Source organism: Saccopteryx bilineata, chromosome 6 (genome assembly GCF_036850765.1).
Source record: "Saccopteryx bilineata isolate mSacBil1 chromosome 6, mSacBil1_pri_phased_curated, whole genome shotgun sequence".
NCBI classification, from domain to species: Eukaryota; Metazoa; Chordata; class Mammalia; order Chiroptera; family Emballonuridae; genus Saccopteryx; species Saccopteryx bilineata.
In genome coordinates, this window is record NC_089495.1 from 54537146 (window position 1) to 54559067 (window position 21922).

At 41.4% G+C, this 21922-nt stretch overlaps 1 protein-coding gene across 1 annotated transcript in view; it reads left to right on the forward strand.

Annotated features, from left to right (window-relative positions):
- ABCC4 (ATP binding cassette subfamily C member 4 (PEL blood group)) overlaps window positions 1-21922 on the forward strand; it is a 289300-nt gene that overhangs the window by 204346 nt on the left and 63032 nt on the right. The window lies entirely within an intron of this gene.

Consider the following 21922-nt stretch of genomic DNA (forward strand, 5'->3'; position numbering starts at 1 on the left):
GGATTTAAATATTTTTTTGTTCTTTTATGTTAAATAAAATAAGCAAGATGTAATACTATTAACATTTTGCTTCATTACATGGCTATTAAATATACACACAAACATTTGGCCATTTCTTCAAGTAACTTTTTCATCCATGGGTTCAAAGCATAGTCTTGTTTTATCTCTGAGTCCTACAATTGCTTCGTTGAATCTCTCTTTTTTTAATCTACGTATTTGGATCACATTGGTTCACAAAACCATACAGATTTCACGTGCACAACTCAACAAGACACATCTGCGCTCTGCATCATGTGCCCCCTGCCCCTGGCAATTCCTCTTTCGGACCCGTCTGTCCACCTCCGCCTAGTCCCACTGGTCATCACCACACTGGTGACTCTGTCTGTGTGTTATGTATATATGGGGTTTTTTGGGGCTAATCCCTTCACCTTTTTTTATCCAGTCCCTCACAAAGCTGAATTTACTCAATTTTTCTCTTTAGATATCTTGACTTTCTAAATATAGTGGAATGAATTGCTCTTACCTAAAAATTCTAAAGTCAGCATGTAAGGTCTTATAGTCCAAATTACCCATCATAACAGTAATCCTTGCTAACATTTAGTGACTGCTTCCTGGGCATCAAGCCTCGTTTTTAAATCCTTTATTTGTATAATCTCTTATTTCATCTTCCTAGCAACCCCATGACAGTCATACAATTATTGTTTGGTTTGAGAGCTGAGAAAAATGAGCTCCAGAGAAGTTACATAATTTTCCCAGGATCACACAGCTAGTGAGTGATAAACTGGATTTTTAGTTTTACATTTTTGAGTGTTCCGTATCACGCTTCCGGGTTTTGATCACATAATGGGACTGTTGTCATTGAGGATGGTCCCAGGCGGAATCTCTAATAATATTGAAATCATCGGACATCTAGTATCTATTCCTCCTCCCCAGCAAATGTCATAGACATCTCATGTAGTACGACCCTATGGTATTTGAGATCTTTTTGAAATTTTGATCCTAGCCCTTTATTTTCTTTTTCTGGCTATAGAATTGTTTGCAAACCTACTTTCACTTCTTTTGTGAAATGCTTTTGAAAATTTTTGCTCATGTAAAATTTAGTCTTAAGATATACTATTTTCAAGAACTTTCTTCCTTGGCTTTGTGATAAGTCTGGTCTCAAATCCTAGGATAGTGACAGTTTTGGTGGTACGAGCATCAAAACACTCAGAAAGTAGAGGGTACTAATTTACACATATGTAATTTTTTTTTACACATGTAATTTGATACACGTTTGTTTGGGGTGTACTTATATGACGCTATAGTAATAATGTGTGAACAAGGAAGGAAAATTAGTTGTGATGAAAGCAAATGCACATTTCTTGAGGTTTGGTTTAAAAATAATAGCATAACTTTACATTAAAACTTAATGAACAATGATGATTCTACATTGTACTAATACTAGTAATTGGAAATACATTCTTTACAGAAAATGGCATAACTGCTAAAGTTAATTTGTTTTATACTAGAAATAATGTACAAATTGCATACAATAAACCTATCACTTTTATGGAAAAAAATATACTTTATGGTTTAATTAAACAGAGTGGCCAAGTGGCAGTTTAAAATGTGAATATTCTGAAACACTATCAATAAAGGGTCTATACTCCCAATTCTAAGATTTTATACTGTAGGCAATACCATTCTTTTCTGTGAAGGGAGAATAGGAGTTCTGATACATTTGATTTTGAACAACAGAGCTTGTCAGAACAATATTATATGTATGTGTGTACATGTGCGCGGACAGAAATACATACCCTCAAGGAGCCAATTATATTGTTGATGTAACCGTTTCAAATCATGTAGCTTGATGTACATGTTAAAATATAAACCTCTTGGCTGGAACGTATGGTTTATGTAGGGCTCCTGGTGAATCAGGGTCTACATTTTACAGGGTCTTACAAACTTGTCTAAGGAATTTATACCTGAACCTACAGACAGTTTGTCCCTATCCAGAGTCTTTGAGCAGGTAAGTGGCTGCTCACTATTTAATTTTTAGGGAGAAAGAGTATATTTGCTTGTCTGCTTTGAAGATGTTACTATTGCTCCTTGGTGGGCTTAACTGAAAATCAGCAAGATTTGTGTTGTACATACACAGTGGTTGCCAACGAATTGTGCCCATAGTTGCTTCTGAAAAGGACCTTGGTGTGTTTAGATTTCTCTCTCCTATTTGTGGTCAATGAAAAAGTCTTTGTGGGAGACTTCCTCCTCTTCCTTTACTGGTTCCGGTCAGCTTCTGCATCAGCCTCTCAGGACTGGGTAGCAGGCCACCGTGTTTCTTGCTGGGCTTCATGTGGCTTCGCTGGGATTTTGACTCTGCTGGGGGCAATGCCAGGGCCCGAGGTTTATTGGAAACCTGGCAGTGTTTGATGATCTGATTCATTCTATGATGCTTTCTCTTTCAGGAGGAATTATGGAATAAGCTAGTGAAACCAGTGATGTTTCTAATATCATAGCTTTATTGTCCTTGAATATCACAGCATGAGTTTATATTGCAGAGATTCTAGATTTATTATCCCTAAAGATTCTAAAGGACATTTTCCCACATAGACTTACTGAATCAAAATCAGTTGTTTTCCAAACAGACCACTGAGCACTATGTATTTCTAATTTCCGTACAATTTAGGAAACTTCCAAGGTACCAGATAACATTGAATAAGGGGTCTTAATGATCAAGAATTCTTGCCATTAAAGTCATCACTCCCAAGAAAGTCTTTCTACTAGCAAAACAAGTGAAAATGAAGGTTAAAATGTGGAAGTTGGATTTAGGCATTAAAATAAATACGTATTTTTTTATAATTTTTAAACTTGGGACTTCTCTGAGCATGTGAGCCCATACACAGCTGCCCTCAGCAAAATGCTGTAATTTATTGAGGAAGACTGAATTGCAAAACTTTTCTTCCCCTCACACCTTCGTCCAGAAAAAAAAAAAAAAATCAACAGCTTGACTGAGCTTAAATAACTGACTTTTCATATTCTTTCATGGAACACAAAGGGCTAATCCTGAGGCTACTTGAGCCAGCAATGCAGGCTGTGATGGGGACCACCATGGAACATGTCATTCCCTCCTCACCACACACAAAACACATTGACTGCAGCTTTATGAAGTGAAAATGCCCAAGAAAAAAAAATGAGGAGGAGGTGTCCCCAGTTATTTCTTTCCAGAGGGGGAGCGCAGAAGAAAAAGCTGCTGCATCTGGACACTGAGAACAAAGCGAGCCTAAGACTTGGGGATAATAGGTTGGGTCACTTGCTTTTATAGAAGCAAAGGAGTGGAACTGCCTTTACTTGTCTCAGTACCACTGACCCTTGCATTTCATTGTGTGGAGATGTCAGAGAAAGTGTGTAGAAAGCATTCCAGCCTCTTTCACTGAACAATGACTTTGTCATTTTGAGATTTCTATGGTGTGTTGACCCCTTCCCCCACCCCCTCCCACCAATCCCCCTCGGACAAAAGAGATTGTTAGTGAGGCTGCTTGGCCCTCATTTGAAAGATCTGTTTTACTGACTCTTTAAAAGTAAACTCATTCATTTTAACTGAATCACAGTGTTTTCACGCTTTTAAAATCAACAAAAGCGTTTTAGTCAGAGCATTTGCAAGGCTGGAATATTCTGTGAAAATGCCAGTCCCAGAGATAATGATTCAAGCAAACGGTCAAGTTAAAAGTGGGTTTCCTTGTTAATAGAAAGGAGAACTGATGACATGGGTTACTGGAAATACTTACAAACACTTGACCCTCCGGTTTCTGAGATCAGGGTGATATGATTCACACAAGCTCACTCGATTCCTTTACCTTTTCATTTTTGTAATGAAAGGTGAGACGGTTGGTTTTTTTCCAGTGTGATGGTGAGCACACATCGCAGGCCGCTGCGTCCACATCAGCACAGTGACAGTTAATCACCGGGGACCCTCCCAGGCTGGCAACCAGTGTTCCAACTTGTCTGCCCCAGCATGTGTGCTCCAGTGATAATGTTTGTAGTTTAACAAGAAGCTAATTAAGACCTAAAAGAAAAAAATAATAAGGATCTCCTTTTTATCAAGCTTGGTGGTATTGTGCAAAGCATAGAACTTTACCTTATAGCATTATGGGATGATGTCCTTTGCAAAATAGTAGTGCCCACTCACGGGGCTTTCTCTCCTTGCCATCCTACATCGTTAGGAGTGATAAAACGGAGAGTTGTTGCTAGGGAGAGGACAATGGCCCCATACAGGCTGCAGCAAAAGTAGGTCTGTAGTTGCGTGTACATGAAACACAGAGTTTATTCTTCTTGTATTATTTATTAGTTATTGTATTATTTTCCACATGAACAACTATAAACCTACTTTTGCCCCATTCTGTATTTATTTACTTTGAGGATATTAAGAGTCTCCAATATGCTATTTTTGATTACATTCATTCAGTTCTCTTTACTCTGAGTTTTCTTGAGTACGCTGAACACAGAAAGGGGTGGTCTGGAGAACTTGGCTCTTTTTTCCTTTTCCAAGTGAGAGGAGGGGAGACAGACAGACTCCCACATGTGCACGCACCAGGATCCACCTGGCAACCCCTTTCTGGAGCTGATGCTCTGCCCATCTGGGACCATCTTGCAACTGAACTATTTTTAGCACCTGAGGCAGAAGCTCCACGGAGACTGAGTTTTGCTTGCAGGTTTTCTCTGGGTTTCTTGATTTAGTGTTCTCTGATTATCATCCACTTTGAGTCTCCAAGAAGACAGCTCTAGCGTTACAGCAAAGGGACAGCACTGTGTGGGAGAGATGTGAGACATGACTCAGGAGCCATTCTTTGTTGGAGGTGCAAAGGCTGGTTAGCGTAGCCTTCATGTGTACACCCCACCCCACCCTACCTCCAGTGTACCCAAGAAAATCACCACATGACACTGAGACTGTATTACACATTGCCAACACCTGCCCGTGCACGACCTAAGGAATGGGAATGGTGTCTTTCTTTATTTACCTTATTGCTATTTTTATTGAGGTATAGTTTATACACAATGAAATCAATGTTTTTTTTTAGTTTGATGAGTTTTGATAATTGTGTGCACCACAATGATACCACACCAAACAAGACGTAGAGCATTCCCATCACCTCAGAAAGTCTCTCTTGCTCCTCTGCAGCCAGTGTCCACGCTTCTTTTAGACTTCGGTCAGCATAGGTCAGTTCTCCTGTTCTTAGGCACCTAAGTGCAGGTGGAATCAATGCAGAACGTTCTTCTGTGGCTGCCTTCTTTGCTCAACATGTCTTCTGAGATCCATCTGTGTTGTATGTCTCAGTGGTTTTTCTTTTGTCTGAGTGGTAGTCCATTATATGGAGATACCACAATGTATGTATCTGTTCTCCAGTTGATGGACACTTGGGATGTTGACACTTTTTAGCAATGAACCTTATTGCATAAGGGTTTATGTGGACATCTGTTTTCATTCCTGTTGGATCAAATATTTAGAAGTGGAATTGCTGGGTCATAAGGTAGGTGTATGTTAACTGAAATTACCATAAAAATTTTCAAGACAACTGCACCATTTTGCATACCCACCAGTGATATATATGAGAATTCTAGTTGCTCCATATCTTGGGAGCATTTATCATTCTCAGTCTTTGGATTTTAGCCTTTCTAGTGGATATGATTGGTCTTTTGTGATTTTAATTTGCATTTCCCTGATTAGTGATACTGAGCTCTTTTTTATCCGTGTTAATTGGCCATTCAAGTATCTTCTTTTGTAAGTTGTTGTTTCAGTTTCTTGCTAATTTTTGTAACCTTTAAAAAAAATTTCTATTGTTGATATGTAGGAGTTTATATGTATATGCAGTCTTTTTAATAGTTGTATATGTACATTTAATACTAGTCATTGTGAATATAGTCTTCCGTCTGTGGCTTCCCTTTTTATATTCTTTCTTTTTTTTCTTTCTTTCTTTTTTTTTTTTTTTTGTATTTTTCTGAAGCTGGAAACGGGGAGAGACAGTCAGACAGACTCCCGCATGCGCCCGACCGGGGATCCACCTGGCACGCCCACCAGGGGGCGATGCTCTGCCCCTCCAGGGCGTCACTCTGTTGCGACCAGAGCCACTCCAGCGGCTGGGGCAGAGGCCAAGGAGCCATCCCCAGCGCCCGGGCCATCTTTGCTCCAATGGAGCCTCGCTGCGGGAGGGGAAGAAAGAGACAGAGAGGAAGGAGAGGGGGAGGAGTGGAGAAGCAGATGGGCGCCTCTCCTGTGTGCCCTGGCCAGGAATCGAACCCGGGACTTCTGCACGCCAGGCCGACGCTCTACCACTGAGCCAACTGGCCAGGGCCTCCTTTTTATATTCTTAAAAAATTTTTTTTTGATTGAGGTATAATTGACATGTAACATTATATTAGTTTTAGGTGTACAACATAATGATTTAATATTTGTATGCATTGCAAAATGATTACCACAGTTAATGTAATGTACCACTTTACATGGTTACAAGAAAAATTTATTTCTTATGATAAGAACTTTAAAGATCTACTCTCTTAGCAACTTCCAAATACTGTATGCAGTACAGTACTATTAACTGTGATATTAACAGTAGTTACCACGCTGCACATTACATCCCTGAGCTTATTTTTTTATGACTGGTAGTTTGTAAGTTTTCATCATTTTCATCTATTTCTTCCTCCCTCTACCCCCTGCCTGTGGCAACCACCAGTTTGTTCTCTGTATCCATGAGCTTTGTTTCTTTGTGTTTTTGTTTTATATTTCCACATATAAGTGAGATCATCCAGTCTTTGTCTTTCTCTGTCTGATTTAGCATAATGCCCTTGAGGTCTCTCTATATTGTCACAAATGGCAAGATTTCCTTTTTTTTTTTTAAGTAATTTTTTTTAAAGATTTTATTTATTCATTATAGGGGAGGAGAGAGAGAGAGAGGAGGGGGGAGGAACAGGAAGCATCAACTCCCATATGTGCCTTGACCAGGCAAGCCCAGGGTTTTGAACTGGCAACCTCAGCGTTTCCAGGTTGACGCTTTATCCACTGAGCCACCACAGGTCAGGCAAGATTTCCTTTTTTATGGCTGAATTGTTATTTATCCGTTCACCCATCAGTGGACAGATAGGCTGTTTCCATATCTTGGCTATTGTTAATGATGGTGCGTTGAACAGGGGATTACATATATGTTTTCATGCTAGTGTTTTGTTTTCTTTGAATACATACCCAGAAGTGGAATTGCTGGATCGCATGGTAGTTCTGCGATTAATTTTTCGAGGAACCTTCCTACTCTTTCTACAAACAGTTCACAAGCATTCCCTTTTCTTCACATCCTTGCCAACACTTGTTATTTCTTGTTTTAGTTTTTTATAATAGGTGTGAGGGGACAGCTGACATTCTAAAAGGTGAGATGATATCGCATCGTGGTTTTGATTTGCAGCATTCGTTGGATTGAAAACATTACACTCTAAACTACCACACCAAGGACAAAGTCTCTTTCAGTTGATATTTTAGCTTGTAAACATTTAGATTTTATTCCCTGCCCCCAAAGCAGCATTTAAGCCCCCACGAGAAGGCAAAGGAGACTTGCAGTGGAGAGAAATAGTCTTCACCGACAATATCCATGCAATGCTTGCGCACTCGGGGAATCTCTCTGGGAATTGCTGACTGAAGAACAGGAAGCAGACTGCCAGAGAAGCGTTCCTGCTGTGGGTCTCCAGTCTCTTCCTTGCCCTCATCTCCTGGTGAAGGAGGAAGAGGAGAGAGGACTACAGCGTTTTACCAAATGGGCAAAATAAGAGAGCATATAGTATCCTCTCACTATCTCCTAGTGTCCAGGCTCTGCAACGTTGTATAAGCTTTGCCTAAAGTAATAAATAGTTGAGAGTCAAATATAATGCTCCACAAAACAACTTAAAGATAGCTGCACACTGAAAAGGGTCAGGTTGTAGAGAACAGAAATGGGCCTAGGGCAACCTTTGCCAGAAAAAAGATTGTACTAAGTGTCCAGTCGAGCTCTCTTTTCCACATGAAGAAACTGAGGCTCGGGGATAAAAGAACTTGCTCAGAATCACAGTGAGGAGGTCAGAATCTGGTCTGTCTGTAGCCAGGATTGTGTTTTCCATCACCAAGCTAACTTTTGTCAAATGTGATTCAGACATAGAATAATGTATACCTGTTTTCACTGAATGGTACTTGTTCACATCTGAGTCTGATACAGTTTTTAATATTGCCCATTTAGACTCTGAAAAGCCACTCAGTGTAGACAGTAATTTGGTCACTGTCCATGGACAGCCACCGTGTCAGAACTGTCCAGGAAGCTGGTTAAAAATTCAGATGCCTGGGCGCCACTCCAGATCGGGTTGTTTTCTGAGGGTTGGCCCGAGCATTCTCTTACAGCCATTTTAAAATTGTTCTGTGGAATCCCCAGGTGAATCTCAAGCCCTCTTAAGTTGATAAATGGTTTGCCTGTGCTATCCTGCCTGCCCCAGAGGCCCCGCCATGGCCCGAGAGGGTATCGGCCCCCCCCCACCAGGTCAGGGGGATGCTCCCAGACAAGCAATTTCTCAGAGCCTTGGAGAATCGATGGTCTCGTGCTGGCCCACCTGCAGGACAGACCTCCTCCAGAGCCCTCCCTGCACGTGTTATCTCCTGCCACTCCCCGAAGGGAGTCATCCATCATTAATTCCAACTTTGCCCTAACGGACACCATGCTCACTGAAGCAACTTAGGGGGGGAAAAGAGGTTCTGTGGTTCTCCACTGGGGTCACACAGCTTCTAAAATAGTAGCCTAGGCAGTTTACCTCCTGGCCATAGCCCCTCTGCTACAGCCCAGCAAGCAAATGTCCCATCTCTGCTCATGAAAGGTCAGCAACAGGGGGTCTTTCTCCTTCAGAAGGTCATTGCTAGGAAGTTCTTGACCACACAGTGGCAAAGGGTGCCCCCAATGTGATTTCTTTCACACCCGATTGTGCTGAAGGCAGAGTTGACTGTGTCCTCCTCTGAGTAGAACCAAATCATGTTTTCATAACACCCCACCCCAGTGTTGACCGTGGTTTTCACCTGGCTGCTGCACCCACATCTTATCCGTTCATGGTGGTGGCATTGTCATCGTTTTCCTTTTGGAGGGGGACAGAAGCATGTTGAGTAGGTTGTCATTTTGTATTAAGTCATTTTGTCATGAATTTGTTTTCAATTTCTTATGAAAATGGGCCCATCATTCCCGTTCTGGATCCATTCAGGACCCTCACCTTCCACGGAGTACCTTCAGCAGCTGCCCCGCTCTCCCTGGGAGTGTGAGGAGCTTGCTACACATTCCTTTCTGCTGGAAGTCCAGAGCCCCGACATGCAGGAGAACACCTCTTGCTTCCCTGCTGTTTTCAGAACGTGGTTCCTTGTTCTGTTTCAGCCCCCTGGTGTGCTGCACAGGGAGTGGCTGCTAGACTAGGGCTTGGGTAGGGAGGCCCAGGTGTGAGGGCACAGGTGCCTCTGCTCCAGCCTGCTTTCCTCAGAACCTGGAGGCCCAGGTGTGAGGGCACAGGTGCCTCTGCCTCCAGCCTGCTTTCCTCAGAACCTGGAGGACCAGGTGTGAGGGCACAGGTGCCTCTGCCTCCAGCCTGCTTTCCTCAGAACCTGGAGGACCAGGTGTGAGGGCACAGGTGCCTCTGCCTCCAGCCTGCTTTCCTCAGAACCTGGAGGACCAGGTGTGAGGGCACAGGTGCCTCTGCCTCCAGCCTGCTTTCCTCAGAACCTCGAGAGCCTGCAGTCACTGACTCCACATGTGACCTCACTGGGTAGTGATGACCTCACAGTTTCCGTTGCAGGGTAAGTGTGGAAACACAGTGTTCCAAGGGAACCTTCTCTACCAGTTCTCTACCAGACAGTAAGTTGCGTGGCTGCCTGAGAGAGATGACTGACACGATCTCCTGCATTCAGTGTAACTTGTCCTCTGTCCCCTGGGAGTTCACAGCAGGATGGCCTAGGCTGCGCCTCTGTGCAGGAGACATTGATGTACAGCCAGCCTCACCTGGCTGCCACATGATCCTTTTGGGTTTGTCTATCACATCTGCGAACGACCCTAGCTATGAGTAAGGCCAGTGGCCTGGGGCCCCCTCACAGTCACAAAATGTTCCTGCTTGCTGCTGAGGATAAGTGCAGTGTCATTCCTGGGCAAGCATTCAGAAAGTTCTCATCTTTATCAATGTAAACTTCCTCTTTGGGCTACAAGATACTTTCATTCAGACCCTTGACTGATTAGCCTCTTAGCAAAAGTCAAGTGCATTTTGTTGGCAACTGATAAATGGAAAAGTTTGAGGAAGAATTGCTGTGCGCCGCTCATGAACCTCTCTTTCAAACCCAGTCACCTTCCCTGTACTGTCAGGCAGGCGCCTGCGTGGGTTCCCTCGGCCACATCCCAGACTGACCTGAGTCTTGGGGAAAGGGTGGGCTCGGCCCATGGGAAGAACGGAAGAGCCAGGGGGGGTGATGAAGTGATTCTGGGACTGGGAGGCAGAGGAAACGGTACCCCAGGACGTTGGGTTGAGGGAAGCCTGGCCTTGGTACCCGGAATCTGGCTCTGAACCACCTGGTCACTGCCTCAGGACGTGGCCTTTTAGTAATCTAGGTGATGGTGCCAGAGGTCTAGAGTCCAGTGCGGTTGATACAAAGCAGTATGAATGGAGCCTGAGGAGTTGTCACTGTGGGAGACGTTCTGAAACGGTTTATATTATTTAGATTGTTTTCCAAAACCGGGAAGGCATTTCCTTAAAGCCTTAGAAGTGACAGGCTGTGAGAAATCTTTCCTCTGTTGTGGGAGAGATGGGGGAGGGGGGGAAATCCTGATTGCAATTATTTTTAGGTTCTGTTTTCCCTGAGAATGGGGAAGATGTTCTGGTCTCCTGCTGCTGCCCTGGACCCCACAGAATTGCGATTGCAGCCAACACCCCGTCTCTAGGGGACTCATGGAAGTGATGGGTTAAGGCTGTGTTGTGGATACCAAATAGTTTAGAAGGCTTTAGCAAGAACCTGGGAGAGATGTGAGAGAGGTACGTCCTGGCAGGATGCTGTACAGATAGATGAGTCACTCGTCAGTCCTGATCTTTCCAGCAGCGGTTCCACCTTTCCTCCTCCTGGTCACTACCATGTCCTCTACCAAAGGTGTGGGCAAACCCCGGCAGGCTGGCCAAGAGACATTCTACCTGTCCAGTGGCTACCGAGCCCATAGGGATGCTCCTTTGGCTAGTCCAGCACAAGTGGAAGCAGAGGAGCTAGTCCCCGGACGAGCACTCAAGAGATGTCACCTGTGAAAGTCAGACAAAGACCTCAGTTCCAGCCCCAAGATTCGGCGATTGGAGCGTGGAGGTGAGAGGCTGACCCCACAGGAACTTGCTGGCTGGGGCACTCTGCAGAGAGGACACACATCTTACTAAGACAGCTCATGCCTCTTGCTGCGACCTGCCCCCCACCGCCCATCCTGGCGATGGCAGCCTGAGCCAGTCTGAGTCTTCGTCAGCAAGAAGCCTCCTTCCATACAAACCAGCTATGGGCAAGGAGCCTCAGGACTTGAGGTCTGAAATGCAAGGTTGCTCTGAACATCCCAGGGCTGAAGCTGGCCTGGCAGGAAGCCTGAGGGTCCCCAGCTTGGTCCTCAAGAGTCCCTTCTTAGAAGAAAGAAAACTCTGCACTCTGAGCCAAGTAGGATGCAGGAGCAAAGAGAGGGTGGCCTTCGCAGGGGCCTGCCCAGTGTACCAGATGAGTTCCTGCCCTGAGCCATTGCCAGCAGCAACCAACATGAACTAGGAGGAGCTAGGCTTATTGAAACGGAAAGAAGCAGCCTGGTGACCCGGGAGGCCTCCAGTCTGGGTCTCAGGAGCGGAATCGGGAGAGTTAGGAAGTTCCGCTCCGTGGAAAATGTTGAGCAGCAACCCCCTTATTCCCAGGGCTCCCCTCCCTGCATTCTTATTCCCAGCCTGTCTGTCCTCAGTGGGGTTCTTTGCTGATGAATAATTTTCTGTAAAAGCCAATATTTGACTTGAAACCCAGTTTTCTAATGTGTGGCCCCAGATCTCCCTGTTGCCATGAAGTCACGTCCCATGTGGGGGATCTGATCCTGTGAGACAGGGGTAGTCCACCTTTTTATACCTACCGCCCACTTCTGTATCTCTGTTAGTAGTAAAATTTTCTAACCGCCCCCCAGTTCCACAGTAATGGTGATTTATAAAGTAGGGAAGTAACTTTACTTTATAAAACTTATAAAGCAGAGTTACAGCAAGTTAAAGCATAGAATAATAATTACTTACCAAGTACTTTATGTCAGATTTTCGCTAAGTTTGGCAGAATAAATCTTTATAAAACAACTTACTATAGTTAAATCTATCTTTTTATTTATACTTTGGTTGCTCCGCTACCGCCCACCATGAAAGCTGGAACGCCCACTCGTGGGTGGTAGGGACCGGGTTGACTAACACTGCTGGAAGACTTTCTGCCTCCAAAAAGGACCCTTGGGTGTAGCTTCCATGTGGCTCCTGCCTGAGCAAAGTGGGACAGGACTCAGGCTGAAGCTAATGAGTTCTTCCTGTGGGGTGTGTGTGTGTGTGCAGGTAGGACTGAGAAAATGCTGTTTTCACCTGTGAATTCACCCCTCCGTCTATCAATTTACTCAACAAATACTTATTGAGTACCAGTGTTTGTCATTTGGGATATTTAGGTGACTAAGATGATTAAAGTCCCTCCCCTCAAAGCAGCCACAGATGAAAGAGACAACTCAACAATATAATTTCAAATAATAACTGCTGTAAAAGCAAGTAAATAGGATAAGAGGATAGAGTGATGAGGGGGTGTGCTAGATTACACAAGGTGGTCAGGGAAGACTTCAGTGGAGAGGTGAGTGATGGGTTCTGGGAAGAGCTGGAGGATGACAGGGCAAATGCAAAGGCCCTGAGGCAGGAATGAGGCCAGCCTGTCTTAGAACCAGCAGAAAGACCAGTGTGGCTGGGGAGGAAAAAGGAAATAATGAAGATGTGATGGGAGAGTAGTTTTGAGGCAGACTCTAGTGGGCTTTGTGAACCATGGTGCGGAGTGTACATCCGTTCTTACATGAGATGAGAAGTCCTGGTGGGCTCAGAGCAGGTAGTGAAGTGACCTGGTGTAGAACATAGAGAGGTCACTCTGACGCTGTGTGCTGAGACAGGGAGGTGCTGGCTGTTACCAGGGGAACGTCCCAGCAGTCAAGGGGACAGTTGGTCCTGGCAGTAGCACTGAAGAAATGGGGGTGGAGGGCTATCTGGGCTGCAGGGGTCCGTCTTCCAGGAGGGAGGGGCCCCAGCCCCACTCAGCATTTCCAGTGCTGGGGAGAGAAGTACCCATAACCTGGCTGTGAAAACTGGATGGGACTGGAGCTGAGTGAAAGGGAGGGCTGCTTGTTGGGAGTCCCAGGGGTGCCCCTCAAGGGGCCGGTGCACAGATTTACTCACAGACAGACTCACGTGCTCTGAGCTCCAGTGTTGGGGCAGCAGCTTGAAAAGCACCAGGAACATGCAGGGAGGAACTGCATTGTCTGCTTCAGAGCAAGGGCTGAGAAGCAGCTTTCCCCAAAACAGAAGTGCTGGCACAAGCCACTGATTTTTATGGTGACCTTCTCCCTGCCCAGCTTGCATACTTATCTGGAAATGGTTTAAATGCTCCAATTAAAAGACTAGTTTCCATCGATACACAAATGAATAAAAAAAGATGGTACATTTACACAGTGGAGTACTATTCCACCATAAAAAAGAATGAAATCTTGCCATTTGTGACAACATGGATGGACCTATCAGGTAGTATGCTATGTGACATAAGTCAGACAAGGTACGACAAGTATATAATTCACAAAATAAATGAACAAAGCACAAATAACTCATAGATACAGAGAACTAATTGATGGGAATGGGGTTGGGGAGGTGGGTTAATAAGGTGAAGGGATTAAGAAGTAAGGAAGTCCCAGTAATAAAATTAGTCAAGGTTGATGGAAAGTGCATCATATGGAATATGGTCCATGATATTGTAATGACAATGTATGGTGTCAGAGAGGTACTAGACTTATGGGGAAGGTCACTCTGTAAGATGTATAAAGGTCTAATCACTTATGTTGTACACCTGAAACTAATATAATATTGTATGTCAAATGTAATTGAGAAATGAACATTTCTTTTGAAGAACTGCAAGAAAGAAAAAAGGAAGAGCAGCCCACAGATTAAGAGAGAGAACCCTTAAATGCAGGGTGGGGTGTGTATATGTGGGATGTCTTATCTGCATTATTATTCAGATCCATTATTTAAAAATCAGGCCGTCAGGGAAATGTAAACATGATAGGTAATTGATGATATTAAGGAAGTATTGTTGATTTTTGGAGATGCCACAATAGATGGTTGGGGCATAAGTAGGTTTATAGTTATTTGTATGGAAAATAACAAAATAATGAATAAATAATAATACAAGAATAAACTCTGCTTTGCATACCCACAACTGTAAACCCACTTTTGCCCCATCCTGTAGTTTTCCAATAAAGTGATTTGTTTGTATTTATTTTTATTTTATTTGGGTATAATAGACCTATGTAAGTTTTAGGTATACAACATCATGACTCGATATTTGTATGTTATTGCAAAATGATCCTCCCCACAGTAACTCTAGTTAGTTAATGTCTGTCACCATACAGAGTTACCACATTTTTTCTCATGTTGAGAACTTTTCTGATTTACGCTCTTAGCAGCTTTCCACTGTATGATACAGTACTGTTAAGTACTGTCACTGCTGAGCATTGCATCCCCAGGACTGACTTTGTTAACTGGAAGTTTGTACCTTTTAACCCTCTCACGCATTTTGCCTATTCCCACCCTCTGGCAACCACCAATCATTTCTCTGTATCTGTGAGCTCACTTCTGGTTTTTCACTGTTAGAGTCCATATGTAAATGATGACCATGCAGTATTTGTCTTTCTCTGCTGACCTTCATCACTTTGCGTAATGCCGTCAGGATTCATCTACGTGTCGCCAATGGCAGGATTTCCTTTTTATGGCTGAGTAATATTCCATGTTCTGTATACTTTACATTTTCTTTATCTTTCCATCTGTTGATGGATATAGCCTTCATATCTTGGCTATTGTAAGTAATGCTGCAGTGAGCATGGGGGTACAGATATCTTTTTCAGTTAGTGTTTTTGCTTTTTTACATCCCTAATGGAAAACAAGTTTTAATTTTGTCGAAGCCTAACATTTACTCTCTTTTTTTCTTTTGTAGTCTATGATTTTGTGTTCTAAGAAATATTTGGGTATTCTTAAAGGATGTGAAGAAACTCTCCTATTTATTGACCTTTCTACTTAAAATTTGATGCATTTATATGAATTTTGTGTAGAGAATAAGGAATTAATGGTTGAGGTTTATGTTTTCTCTATGGACTCTACCTACGTTTGATAAAAAGACTTTCACACTGAATAGACCTCGTGCGTTGATGAAAAGCCATCTGTGTGTGTGCAGGCCTGCGTCTGCGTACTGCCTTCTGCTCTGAACTGCTCATCGAGCCTACGCCACGACTGCAGTTTTGGTTACTGTACATTTTAGGAAGACTTGAAAGTCAGTTGTTTAAATTCTCCAACTTCTTTGTTAAGATTGTTTTGATCATTCTGGATTCTTTGTGTTCTGTCTAATTTTAGAAGCTTTTCAATTTGTTTTTTAATAAAAAGTGTGCTGGGATTTTGATTTTTTTTCCCCCTTTTGTCAAATTCTTAACAATATTTAATCTTAATTATGAACATGGCTTGTACCTTAATTAGGTCTTCCTTAATTGTAGAAACGTTTTGTATTTTTAGTATAGCCATCTTATACTCCTTTGGCTAAATTTATTTGATGTTTAATTCCATTTATTTCATTGTTTTTAATATTACTTTCCAATTGGTTGTTCCCAGCATATAGAAATACAATTGATTTATATATGATATATTGGCATTATATCATTGAACTTGTGAATTTACTTTCCATTTTCTAGAGTTGGTATTTTTTTAAATTCTGTAAAATTTTCTATATATGTAATCATGTCAGCTGTGAGTAATGATAGTTTTTCTTCTTAATTTCCAGTATTTATGAGTTTTATGTCCTTCTGTGGACTCACTGCTATGACGGCTAGCTCTTCCAGGATAATGTTGAATAGCAGTCATTAGATAAGACATTTTTATTTTTTATTTTTTATTTTTATTTTTTATTTATTCATTTTAGAGAGGAGAGGGAGAGACAGAGGGAGAGACAGAGAGAGAGAAGGGGGGGAGGAGCTGGAAACATCAACTCCCATATATGCCTTGGCCAGGCAAGCCCAGGGTTTTGAACCGGCGACCTCAACATTTCCAGGTCGACGCTTTATCCCACTGCGCCACCACAGGTCAGGGCAGATAAGACATTTTTATACTCATAGGGCAAACTCTTTCAATTTTTTTCTATTAAGAATGATGTTAACTGCAGTTTTCAGGGAACATATTTGTTATCAGATTAAAAAAAGTTTCCTTTAATTCCTAATTTGCTGAGTGTTTTTACTTTTTAAAAAATCAAGAATAGGTGTTGAATTTTGACATATATTTTTTACATCTCTTTGGATAATATGATTATTCACCTTGACTCTTTTAATGTGGTTAATTATACTGATACATATTAGCAAGTTAAATTAACCTTATATTCCTGGAAGAAACTCCACTTGGCCATGATAGTATCATTTTTTTAAAAATGTATGACTATGTTCAATTTACTATTTTGACAAGAATTTGTGTATCTTTTGTTTATGAGAGTTATTGGTACACAATTTGCTTTCCTTGAAAGATTTGTCAGCTTTCAGCATCAGCGTTATGCTGGCCTTCTAAAAAGAAACGGGACACGTTTCCTTCTTGTGGTGGTCAGTTAATATCAACTTGGTTAAGCTGCATTCCCTAGTTATTCAACCAGAGTAATCTAGGTGTTGTTGTGTAGGTATGTTGTAGATGTGCTTCAAGTCTGTAGGCAATTGATTGTCCTGGTGGGCCTGATTTAGTCACTGGAAAAGCTTTAAGAGTTAAGGCTTCCTTGTTGAAGAAAAAGAAACTATGCTCGTGAGTAACAGTGTCAGCTCCTGCCCAGGAGTTCCAGCCCGCATGCCCTTTCTGATAGCCTGCCCTGGAGATTTTGGACTTGCCTGGCCAAGTTCACCTGTGAAGTATTATTCTTTTGTATTGTTAGATTTGGTTTATTGATATGTTATTTAGTGTTTCTAAGACAGGTTTCTAATTCTGCTTTCTTTTAGTGTTAATGTCTTAGTCTGGATTTTACATCATGATAATCCTGGGATCAAGTTAGTAGTTCTCTGGAAGAATTTGATAAAAACATTTTGTTACAATCTGCTTGTGAAGCCTCTTGACCTCTCAAGTCTTTTCTGTGAGGAGTTTTTAAATTACGGATTCAGATTCGTAAATTGATATAGAATTCTGATTTTCTGTTTTTCTTTTGTCACTCTTGGTATGTAATTCTTTAAGAAATTTGACTTTGCATTAAAATTTAAATTTTTCAGCACAATGTTTATTATATGCTCTGCATATGGTATCTCTTGTTTTCTCCCCTTTTTAGTTCATGATAATGGTAATTTTTTTCTTTTATTTCTCAATCAGTCTTGGTAGGAGTTTATTCCATCCTTTTACTTTCAACTTTATGTGCCCTTATTTTTAAGGGGCGCTTTTTAAAAGTAGCATACAGATGGACTTCAGCCTTGAATCTCATAATAAACTCTAGCACTGAGAAAAGGTAGAAAGAGAGACATTGATCAAGGAGATATACTGATCACAAAGGAAGGAAGAAGTGCATTGCATTTCCCTAATGTTATCTGTTGTGTTGATTAAGAAATTGTAAGCCATATCGGACCATTCCTCACTTCAGTGGAATCAGTTAGGACTCAGAATTAAGCACTAACTAAAGGATACACAAGTCTCCCAGAGCTCATGTGGATGTGAAAAGATCCTAGACAAAATGAGGGATTAAAGAAATGATGTCCTCTCCTAAGGAAAGGACACATTTAGAAAGTGTAATCTTAGAATTTATACATTTCTTCATACAGAGGAAGCATGCCAAAGTTTCATAAAATTCTTATTTAACAAGTTAACAGAGTTGGATGAGGTGGTCAAGGAGGCATCTGGGAATCAGAATTGATCTGTGAACTCCTAACATGCAAGGTGCCATATCAAGACATAATTTAACACCTGTAGATTTAATACTAACCCTATGTTGGTATTAAGGTTTAGGAACTGTACTTTAAGAATCTTCATAGTTTTCCCTTTGCCTCTCTTCATCCTGTAATGGAAGAGTGTGAGTATTTGAGAGGAATTGCATTTTATTTCTCAAATACTTTTAGAATTTTGTATAGTCTGTTCAAAATCTTATTGCCTCCACAAGAATTGTACTAGCCAGCAGCACAATCTATATGATAGTCATTTTATTGAAAGGTTATTTTTTTTATCTTTTATGTTTCCAAAATAAATAGAAGAATATCTCCTATACCCACATCAGTAAATGGCTTACAGATTAAAAAAAAAAAAAATGAGGCATCATTTTCTCTCTCTCTAAATCAGAATAAAATCTTGCCATGTTTTCCTGCCAAGAAGTGAATCTTTCTGTTTACTGCACTTAAGTCATATATTTTCTGAAATCAGTAATAGTTTAAGGCAATTTGGATGATTTGTACTTATCATAATTTGGAACAAAATTCTTTACAGTCTGACTGACAGCAGATTTAAAAGCTCTGAAATCCCTTTGAGGTGTTGGCAATCTTAATGATCTTGATTTTATTTTTTAACACTGTAAACAAATAACAAAAGTACTGTCTACTGATTAAGTAGCCTTATGACTAAATACATATTTTACTTTGTGCCTAATACAAGCAAGCAAGCAAGGAAGACTTCAAATAATAATAGAGCCAAAAAAGTATGGATAACATACATATTTGCATAGAATAAGAACACATTTTTATTGCTGCTTATAGAAAGTATGTTCTTTGGCACAAGCTTCACAAAGACTAGCAGGAACAGAATTCAATGGAATTCAGTTTAAAGTAAATCATGGGTAGATACCTCGGAATTCTTACAGGACTGTAAGCAGTTTGGTAGTGAAATGCCAAACAGGCAAACAGGTCTTTGTGTTTTTTGGGTTTTTTTGTATTTCTCTGAAGCTGGAAATGGGGAGAGACAGTCAGACTCCCGCATGCGCCCGACTGGGATCCACCCGGCACGCACACCAGGGGGCTATGCTCTGCCCACCAGGGGGCGATGCTCTGCCCCTCCGGGGGCGTCGCTCTGTCGCGACCAGAGCCACTCTAGCGCCTGGGGCAGAGGCCAAGGAGCCATCCCCAGCACCCGGGCCATCTTTGCTCCAATGGAGCCTCGGCTGTGGGAGGGGAAGAGAGAGACAGAGAGGAAGGAGAGGGGGAGGGGTGGAGAAGCAGATGGGCGCTTCTCCTGTGTGCTCTGGCCGGGAATCGAACCCGGGCCTCTGCACACCAGGCCGACGCTCTACCACTGAGCCAACCAGCCAGGGCCAGGTCTTTGTTTTTAAAATGATTCTTGTGAAAGGACTATGTTAAAATTGTTAATATTAGACTGCAGAGTTAGTTCTAGAGAGAGAGAGACTTCCTAGGGAAATTTTACTGTTTTTACTACCATCCAAATACAGATATTGAACATGTAAGATACTCAGCCTCATTTTGTGTCCTTGGGTTGTATGAATTTATTAAAAATTATATTTGGTTCTTTTTTATTTCCAAGTTATTTTCTCTTAGAATTCATCTATCTTATCAAACTTTTTTTTTAACTTAAACAATAAATCTTAAATCAACAGCTGTTAGTGTATTCTGTTAGCAAGCATTTTAAAGATCTTTTAATGATGGGTTCTGCTCTTTGGACTGAGCAGGCTGTCATTCCCTAATCGGCTGGGAGTTTAGGTTTGGTTGCCTCATGGGAGAGACCAGATATAACCACAGGAAACCCAACAAAATAGAGAATGCAAGAAAAAAGGAGAAAATAATATAAAATTGCATACTTGGTTATTAATTTTTTTAAATATGAATCTTATATGTTTATGGGATACACTATTAAGTGGAGATTTCAAGGCCTGGAGTAAAAAATGATGGAATTTTTAGTAATTTAGTAATCTGACTTTGGGCAGATTACTAAACCTCTCTGAGCATCAGTTTTCTACTTTGTAAATGGAGATAATAATCCCTCCTACTAAGATTTGATGTGAGAATGAAATCTAATAGTACATGTGAAGTACTCAAGAGGTTGAACATGACAAGCCTCCTGAAATGTTATTCATTATTATTATTTGGGAGGATTGGGGTAGCCAACGTTTTATTGGTTGTCAACTAGATCTAGAGAACTGTGGGATTTTTCTTCAGTATTATGAGGAAGTTTGATATTTGGCACCAGCAATAAAACAACAGTGTGTTTTTCAAAGTTTTCGATTGGACAGGTTTTCTAAAAAAACCATTAACATTTTTTGTAAGCACTATTTCTTTTCCTGCTTTTGTATAGCTTACTAATATTTGTTTAGATGCCAGTGTGTTTTGTCAGAAACAGCTGCTTGAAGGACAGCAAGCATTCTGAAAATAAAAGGTACATGTTAGACATCCCTTCCATTGGGATGGTGACAGGGTCCTCTGCCTTAGTCATCCTGACATCCAAATCAGGATGCTTGCGTAGCAAGACCAACCCAGTCCTGGCTGGATACCTCGGTTGGAGCATCATCCCAGTATTCCAAGGTTGTGGCTTCAGTCCCCAGCCAGGGCACATATAGAAAACAACCAGTGAATGAATAAATAAGTGGATCAATACATCGATGTTTCTCTCTCTCTCTCTCTCGCTCTCTCCCCTCTCTCTAAAATCAGTTTTAAAAAAATAGGCCAACCTGGAGTAGATTCAGTTAAATTTCCTGGGATTCAGTAGTGTATAAAATCTAGCATTTTGTATTTCCCATGATATTGACCCCAGTTCATGATGCACAAAATAAAAAATGTCAAATTGATATTTTTTCTGAAAATATTGAATAATCTGGTAAGCAGGAAGTTGGTTTGGTTTTATTATGCAGAGATCTACTACCTTTTTAAAAATATATTTCCCCAAATGCTCAGTAATCTTAGAGCAAGTATAAGAAGGAAGTCTTTCTCCTAAGAAGAAAAAGACATGGCAACCAGTTCAGATCCTTGGGTGCTTTCCTAAAGTTACTTCATTAATGTGTCAAAGAACCCTTTGATCACTCTCAATACAAATATTGATCGACTTATGACCTATGCAACTTATAACCATTTGACTTTACGACCACAATCGCTAGCCACAACTGCTCTGCATCTGGCAGCGCAAGCGTTACCCAGCTGGGCGTACGACAGTGTGGACCAGCTTCTGGCAACACTACCATCTCCGCGTGCACCATTTCAACTGTTATCCCAGACTCAGTACAGCAAGTTGTGTTTTGTGTCTTGGGTATTTTTCATCAAACCCCTCCCAAGATGTTACCAAGAGGAAATTGTCTTTGCAAATATTAAACCAGTTGTACTGGTAATGCAGTGTTTTACTTAAACCTGATGAATGTAAAAATAAGAAACAAAATGGTGTAGAGATGATACAAATGGCATAAAATGAACAAAGAAAATTATGATATATAACAATAATGAAAGAAAATTATGATAAAATATGACTTAAAGATTTTTATAACATCTTTTCACAATACTGTACATATAGCCTAATCAACTTACGACCAAATCGTGTTACGACCAGTCTGTCGGAACCAATCGTGGTCTTAAGTCGAGCACTAGCTGTACTTAGGAAATCCCAAGGGTTTTGGGAGCTCTGTGCCAGAGATGGGAACAAAGACCAGATCGTTCTTTCTTCTCATAAACCACAGTGCCAC